We start from the raw sequence: 8012 nt of genomic DNA on the forward strand, positions 1-8012 counted from the left end.
CACCTTCACGCCATTCTCCTACCTCAGTCCCCGGAGTACCTGGGACTTCAGGCGCCTCCCATCACACCCCGCTAATTTTGTTTTTGTGTTTTTAGTAGAGACGGTATTTCACCGTGTTGGCCAGGATCGTCTCAATCTCCTGACCTCATGATCTGCCGGCCTCGGCCTCCCAAAGTGCTGGGATTACAGACCTGAGCCATTGCGCCCAGCCTAGAATACTCATATTATTTGCATTCCCATAAATATTATTTAGAGAAGGTTTAGCATGACTTATCACTCATTTGAAAATGCTTTATATATATTTTAATATATCAAATAAGGTGACTTGTCCATTCATCTTCTGTTTCCCAACAGGATTACTGAGTTCTTGGTGTAGCCCATTAATAGTTAGGGCCAAAAACATATAGTCTCATGTATGTTCAAAAAGGTCCTTATGTAATTCTAGTTCTTCTAGCTGAAAATCATTGATTTAGTTTTAAATTCTACCTATGACAACAAGAGTTCTCCATCCTCATTACATGTTAGTAGTGTCAGGGAAGACTTAAAAATTACCAATGCCTGGGTCCCTCTCCAGGCCTTTAAACTGGAACTCATGGGTGGGGCTTGAGCATTCACATTTAAAAATGTTTTCCATTGATTCCAATGTGTAGCTATATTTCCCATCAGATTTCTCTGATTTCTTGTGGCCTTCCCTTTTTTTCTATTTTGGTATCATGATTATTTTCAGGTGTCACTTTCTGTCTTAGGCTTTATGTCCCCTGGGGTAGGGACGTTGCCTTCTTCATTTCTGTATCTTTTCTGAACTTGGGAATTGGTCATCAGGAAAAGGTCTCAAGCACACATAGGTTTTGTTCTGAGTCTCAGGTTCACAGGCTAATTCTAAAGTCTTTGTTCTCCAGGAGGTCAGAGATTGCTTGTGATGAAGGGTGTGGTTACATCTGTAGTGAAGATGGTGGAGGGGAGTTCACCCTGTTTTTAGACATAGCTTTGAAACTAAGAATTTTATGTCTATATAGGTGAAGTGGCAGGGATGGGTAGGAAGACAGTTCTAATTAGGACGGAGGAATTATACTAGGAAGTAGAGGTAAAGGAAGTGAGAAGAATTGGTAAATAGGAGCAATTTGAGCTTACCAAATAGACTAGAGTAGACAGTGGAGATTCTTGATTAAGTGAATTAAGTAGATTTTAGAAAGGTAATGAGAGAGTCATATGCAAGGAAGGTTTCAAAGTCTGGAGATAAGAAGTCAAGCAATACTTTGAGAAGTGGTTGAGCTTTATGGGAATGGAAAGAATTACACTGTTGAGAGATGTTAAACATAATGAAAAGGGTTTCACAATATGAAATTGTGTTTCTCATTTGAATCTGAGCAACAAAAAAGCAGAAGCTGGAGATAATTAAGTATGAAAGGCATTGGGGTACAGGCAGCATAAAGGCCAAGGAGAAAGGGAACTGCAGGAATTAGTGCTGAGAAGCAGGAGTTCGGTGGAGGAAGGAGGAGATCCAGTCCAGATACAGGCAAATAAGTCTTTTCCCTCTCCCAAGCATGGCAGTCAGCCCTGCAGGATACAGGACAAGAGAAAAGGCCATCATACCTGCCAGACTTCCTGAAATACAGAAATGACATCACGGCTGCTATGTCGAATAATGCCAGGATAGATGTCCTCTTCTTAAAGGAGCTGTCATGGAAAGAAAAGAAAAGAAGGAATGGAGATGATGTTATTTTACAGGGGTGAACCTCAGGAACCAGCATGTGACATGAGGTACTCTATAAATGTTTCTTCAAGAAATGTATTATTTCTGTTGGAAAGTTGATGGGAGATGATTATATTCTTGCAGTTTTTATCCCCTCTCACCATATTTCTAGGTTTTTGATCAGTCCTCTGTCAATTCTCTACTGCACTCAGATATTTCCAAAAGCTTTCAGATGGGAGAAAGGCTAGTCACTATTTTCTATGTCAGTAGAGCTTTCCACCTTTCCACCTTTTCATGGTTGCATCTTTTTCTCAGTGTCTCTGTGGTGGCAACTATGAATGAGACCCTGTTAGGTCTCTGTGTCAGGGACCTGATTGACAGAAGGCCCAGGTCAGTGCACTTCAAATTCACCACCTCCTTTGCACAGAAAGCTTCCTTCCCACAGGCTCCCAGCAAGGGCATGAAAGCAAGCCTAGTTCTCTCAGGCTCTCTTTAACTTCAATGGGTGACTGGTTGGAGGACTCCACATCAGCCTTGCAAAAACTCTTTTAGAACTGCATTGATACCTAAAACCTCTTTCTCTTTCTTTTTCACAAGAGTCAGCTTTGCAAAGGGGTCTGTGGGTTCTCCCATACTACCTTCATGCCTGCCCCACATTCCCTCACATGTGTCTTCCCTGATTAATTATATGTCTAATCCCATCCTGGATGCGTCTCAGTTGGTAAAAACTAACATACCAGGATTGATTGTTTGCACTTAGTATTTTTTTCTTTCTCTCCCACAAGTAGTCAGTAACCATGTCCTAGTGTTTTATGTGTTACCTCTTTTTCTAAATATATATATATATGGAAATAGGTACTATTGAGGGGCACGTCCTATGTGCCAGGCCCTGTGCTAAATACTTTACCTGTACCTTATTTAATTCACAAAATAATCCTGTCAGGTAGACATTATTTCCATTTTGCCGATGAAAAGACAGAAGCTTAGAGTAGTGTAACAACTTTCCTGGTGTCATATGACTAGTAAAACCTAAAACCCTATTGCCGATGATGCAGGGATCCACTTACGAGAAACTTTGATCTTCTGGAATGTGGAACGTTCGCTGTCAGTGACTGAGTTACGAGCAGAGCAACCATAGATCCCGCTATACTTTGTAGTAATTTTGGGGATACAGAGCTCTTGTCCTGATTGCAGAAACTTCCCATTAATCGTCCAAGTATACTCTGCCGGTGGGTTAGAGTCCGCGAAGCAGGACAAGAAGAGGTTTTCTCCTGAACGGTAATTGGTGAATGGAGAGAAAATGCTGGGGTCGTGTGGACCATCTGGTGTAAAGAGAATAGAGCCACAGGTGATGTTGTCTGAGGAAAGGGGATGCTCCTGATCTCTTAAAGGGACTCCAGTGTCCCTCTGAGCCAAGACACACCCTCAAGGCCCAGCCAAACCCCTTCTGTGTTCACTGAGCCGAGGCATGAGGTATTCACGTGTTTCTCCCATCACAGGCTGTAGACCCCAAGTCTCCCATGACAAGAGCAGCCCCTCCCTTTATATTCTTGCTTAAGGCTGTGCCTAGCCAAGTTTTCCCAGGGCAGGGAGTCATGGGCAGCCCTGGTGTCCAGAAATAAAAGTATCTGTACTTGGACGTGAGAGAGATTGAGATGCCTGGCCTCTGGTCATTTGGATTTTTGCTGGTGGCCTGGTCCACAGAGGAACCAAAGATACAAAGGACATCCAGGGTGACTGGGTCACTGCAGATGCTACCAACTCGGTCCCATATTTCACATTCATAGGGACCTGTGTCATTTCTCGTGACATTGGCTAGAATGAGGATCCTGTTTTTACCGGGTGGCTCTAGCCTGGGACTGACCGGGAGTCTCTGACTATTTAACTACCACATGTAGATGTAGCCCTGAGTCTTAGGTTCACAGGTTAAGGCTACAACATTCTTATTCTCCATGGGGCTGAAGTTGTTGCTGGTGATGTAGGCTTGGGAAGCTCCCCTGGGCAGATAACAGAGAGAAGATTGTCCTGTGTGGCACCTTTGATTCCTCCACAGGCATCCTTCAATCAGAGTTAGCATCTCCCACCTCTCAGCCCACCCGAGTCCTTGAAAGTCAATAGCTGGTGTGTGTGTCACAAGACAGATGCATGATGATCTAAGTGCTCAAAGACTGTGCGGCCGCCTGCTCTGTCTTAGGGAGCATAGACTTTCTATAGTGTGAATTGAGCAGCAGTGTAGGGTCATGGACAGACACATCAGTGGGAGCCACAGCCCCTGTTACACCTCCCAGTCTCTCCCTAATCAGTTGACTGACTGGATCACCTTGGGTTCCTTACCTGGAATGTGCAACTGCTGGGCCCCTTCCAAATTCCATCCTACTTTGCCCTCCTAGATGTGATTTCTCTGCAGCTTCCATTTCCAAGGACATTCTAGAGATGAGTAATAATGGCACTTCCGATTGCCCTGAAACCCTGAAGATACTGAGCAGCCTGGCCTGGGACTGGATGTTTCAGCAGAAATAAGACAGGGGAGACCAGAGTCAAGCCTGGAGGTCAGTTCAGTCATCAGGCAGTGGAGGCACAAAGTGGGGCAGTTTTCTACAGGTGTTTCATAATGACTTTCCTGAGCCAGTGACCTCCAAAGATAGAGCAGAGTGCAAGGAATGATCTAGAAAGAGTGAAGGGGACAGGCAAGAGCTGGTGGCTTTGGAGCAGAACCACATTCCATGTTCTGGGTCCTTTATGTTTCCTCTCCTTCTGCAGAGGACAGGTGAGGACTATGTGGATCCTTCCAGAAATACATGTGGACATTTGTAAATGCATAACTGACTGGGGGAAAGGGTGGGAGTTAACTCCTGGATATCTGGTCCTCATGGACCGTGTGTGTTTGATGGATATGAGACAAATTTTGGGAGAAGTTTTGCAAATATTTTCTTTCATTGTACACTCTACGCTCCGATTCCATGGGTTTGACTAATCTAGGGACCACATGGAAGTGGATTCCAGAGTGAATCTGAGAAGAGACTGGTGGTTGCCAGGAGCTGGGAGTGGGGAGAATCAGAAGTTGTTCATGTGTGTGCAGTTTCAGTTATGCAAGACGGGGAGGTTCTAGAGATCCGCTGTACAGCTTGATGCCTACAGTTCACACAGATTGAGTATTTCTTATGCATAAGACTTAGGGCAATAAGTATCTTGAATTTCTGACATTTTTTGAATCTGAAATATTTGTCACATACTTACTGATTTAGCATCCCAAATCTGACAGATTCAAAATCTAAACTGCTCCAGTGAGCATTTCTTTTCAGCATCAGATTAGTATGCAAAAGTGGGAGGTGATAGGCCAAATACATTCTTGCTCTTTTTTTTTTTTTTTTTTTTCTCTCACTATATTTCTTGTTTGGTGATTAGTTTTTGGTCAGTTGCATACTGGCCATGCTGCACTTGTATATTTTTGAAGGCTTTGGGATGTGAGAAATAATGATTGCTATTTTCTATGTCATCAAAATTTTCCACCTTTTCATGGTTGCATCTTTTCCTCAGTGTCTCTGTTGTGGCAGTCATCAATAAGAGCCAGTCAGGTCAAATTTTGGACAGATTTTTGTAATTCTGCAAAAAATGTTACTGGGATTCTGGTAGGGTTTGCGTTCAATCTGCAGCTCACTTTGAGTAATATTGTCTTCCTAACAATATTGATTCTTCCAATCAGTGAGAATGAATTGTCTTTGCATATATTGATGTTGTCTTTAATTTCTTACGGTAATGTTTTGTAGTTTTCAAGGTATAACCCGTAGACCTTTTAGGTTAAACTTATTCCAAAATATTTTATTCCTTTTGATGTTAATGTGAATGGAAATTCTTTTCTTAATTTTCTTTCAGATTGTTCATTGTTACTGTATAGTCTAAAGAATGATGTAGAAGGAGTGAAGGGTACAGGCAAAAGCTGGTGGTTTTGGAGCAGAAACATATTCCCTGTCCTGGGTTTTAGATTTTCCCTCTCCCTTTGCAGAGGGCAGTTGGCTCTTCCCTAATAGCCAGAGAGACTTCACTGGAAAACATATTGGCAATGCTCCAGGGATCCACTTACCAGGGACTATGATCCTCTTGATTATGACATTCGTTCCACTAGTGGCTGAGTTATGCATGAAACAGACATAGACCCCTCCATATGTTTTAGTGATTTGGGGGATAAAGAACACTTTGTTCTTTATCTGGATTACTGGAATTTCCCATCAATCAGCCAAGAAAGCTCTGGCAGTGGGTGAGAGTCTGTGAGGCAGGATAGCTTGGGGACTTCCCCTGGATGGTAATAGGTGTATGAAGAAGAAATGGTGGGGGTATCTAGGCCATCTGGAGCAAAGAGAATAAAGTCACAGCTGATGTTGTCAGAGGGAAGGGAAAATCCTGGTCTGTGGAAAGGCCACAGTGACCCTGTGATCCTAGTCACAACACTGAAATCCCAGCCAAATCCTTGCTGTGTTCACTGTTCTGGAGCGTGAGACATTCCCCTGTTTCTCCCATCATAAGCTGTGGACCCTGAGTCTCCTGTGACAGGAGCAGCCTCTTCTCTCCCATTGTTGATCAAGCTGAAGCCTACTCTTTGTAGTCATGGCCAGCTTTGATGTGCAGGGGTAAAGGTCTTTGTACTTGCCCCTGAGAGGGACTGGGAGGCCTGGCCTCTGGCCATATGTATTTGAGATGGCAGCCTGGCTCACAGAGGAACAGAAGATACTCACAGACGGGATTCAGGGTGACTGGGTCACTGCGGCTGGAACTCACTGGGCTCTTCATTTCACATTCATAGGGTCCTGCAGTATACTGTGTGACACCAAGTAGAATGAGGGTCCTGTTGTTTTAAGACAGCTGCAACCTGGGACTGATAGGGAGGCTCTGACCATTTATCCACCACAGGTATCTTGCGTTCGGAGTGTCAGGATCACAGGATAAGACCACAGTCTCCGTGGCCTCCTTGGGGTTTAAATTACTGCTGGAGATGGAGGGCTTGGAAGTCTCCACTGTGGAGATAACAGAGAGAAGATTGTACTGTGCGGCACGTTTGATTCCTCCTAAGACATTTTTCAATCAGAGTTGGCATTTCCTATCTCTCAGCACACCCATGTCCCTAAAAGTCCATGGCAGGTGTATGTGTTACAAGGCAGATGCATGGCAATCTGAGGGCTCAGAGATTGTGAGGCTGCCTTCTGTATGTGGGAGAAGCACAGACTTTCCCAAATGTGAATTGAGCAGCGGCATTGGGTCATGGAAAAATATGGGACCAGCAGTCACAGCACCTGGTGCCTCTCTGAGTCTCTCCCTCTCCAACTGCCTGCCTGGCCCACCCTGTGGTCCTCACCTGGAGCATGTAGTGCTGGAATCTTTTTAGTTTTAGTCTTACTTTGCCCCCTAGGGTATGTTTTCTCTTCAGCTTCCCCTTCCAAGGATATCCTAGAGATGGATGATGGAACTTCCCAATGTCCTTAAACCCTTTGGTTACTGGGAAGCCTGGCCTGGGACTGAGTACTTCAGCAGAAATAACACAGGGGAGACCAGAGTCAAGCCTGGAGGTCAGTTCAGTCATCAGGGAGTGGAGCTACAAGTTGTGGCACTTGCCCAGCTGTCTCATAGTGAACTGACTTGAGCCAGGGACCTCTAAAGATAGAGCAGAGTCCAAGGAATGATGTACAAGGAGTGAAGGGGACATGCAAGCTCTGATAGCTTTGGAACAAGACCATGTTCCCTGTTCTCTGTCCATGATGTTCCCTTCTCCCTGTAGAGGGCAGGTGAGGACTATGTGGATCTTTCTAGAAATACATGGGGAAGTTTGAAAATGGAGAACTGACAGGTGGAAAGGGCGAACATGAACTGATGACAGAAGTCTGGCCCTCATGGTCCGTATATGTTTGGTGGATATAGACCAATATTTGGGAAGAAGTGTTGCAGATACTTTCTCTCGTTAGACATTCTACTCTCAGATTCTATGAGTTTGACTACTCTATGTACCTCATCTCAGTGGATTCCAGAGTGAATCAGAGAGTAGAACAGTAGTTTCCAGGAGCTGGGGTCTGGGAAATAGGGCATTGTTCTGTGAGTGTGCAGTTTCAGTTATGCAGGATGAGGAGGACCTAGAGATCTCCTGTGCAGCTTCATGCCTATAGTTCATAGAGATAAAGCGTTCCTTATGCAGAAAGCTTAAAACCAAGTGTTTTGGATTTCTAACTTCTTTTCAATTGTGGAATATTTGCAGTAGATGTACTGGTTTAGCATCCCAAATCTGAAAAATTTAAAATCCAAAATGCTCCAGTGAGCACTTCTTTTTAGCATCACA

The 8012-nt window shown here is 44.2% G+C and overlaps 1 pseudogene; it reads right to left on the bottom strand.

Annotated features, from left to right (window-relative positions):
- Nucleotides 1–2722: 2722 nt before the first annotated feature.
- On the bottom strand, nt 2723–7574 carry LOC144337094 (pregnancy-specific beta-1-glycoprotein 8-like; annotated as a pseudogene).
- Between the last annotated feature and the right edge of the window lie 438 nt (nt 7575–8012).

The sequence above is a fragment of the Macaca mulatta genome, chromosome 19 (genome assembly GCF_049350105.2).
Source record: "Macaca mulatta isolate MMU2019108-1 chromosome 19, T2T-MMU8v2.0, whole genome shotgun sequence".
NCBI classification, from domain to species: Eukaryota; Metazoa; Chordata; class Mammalia; order Primates; family Cercopithecidae; genus Macaca; species Macaca mulatta.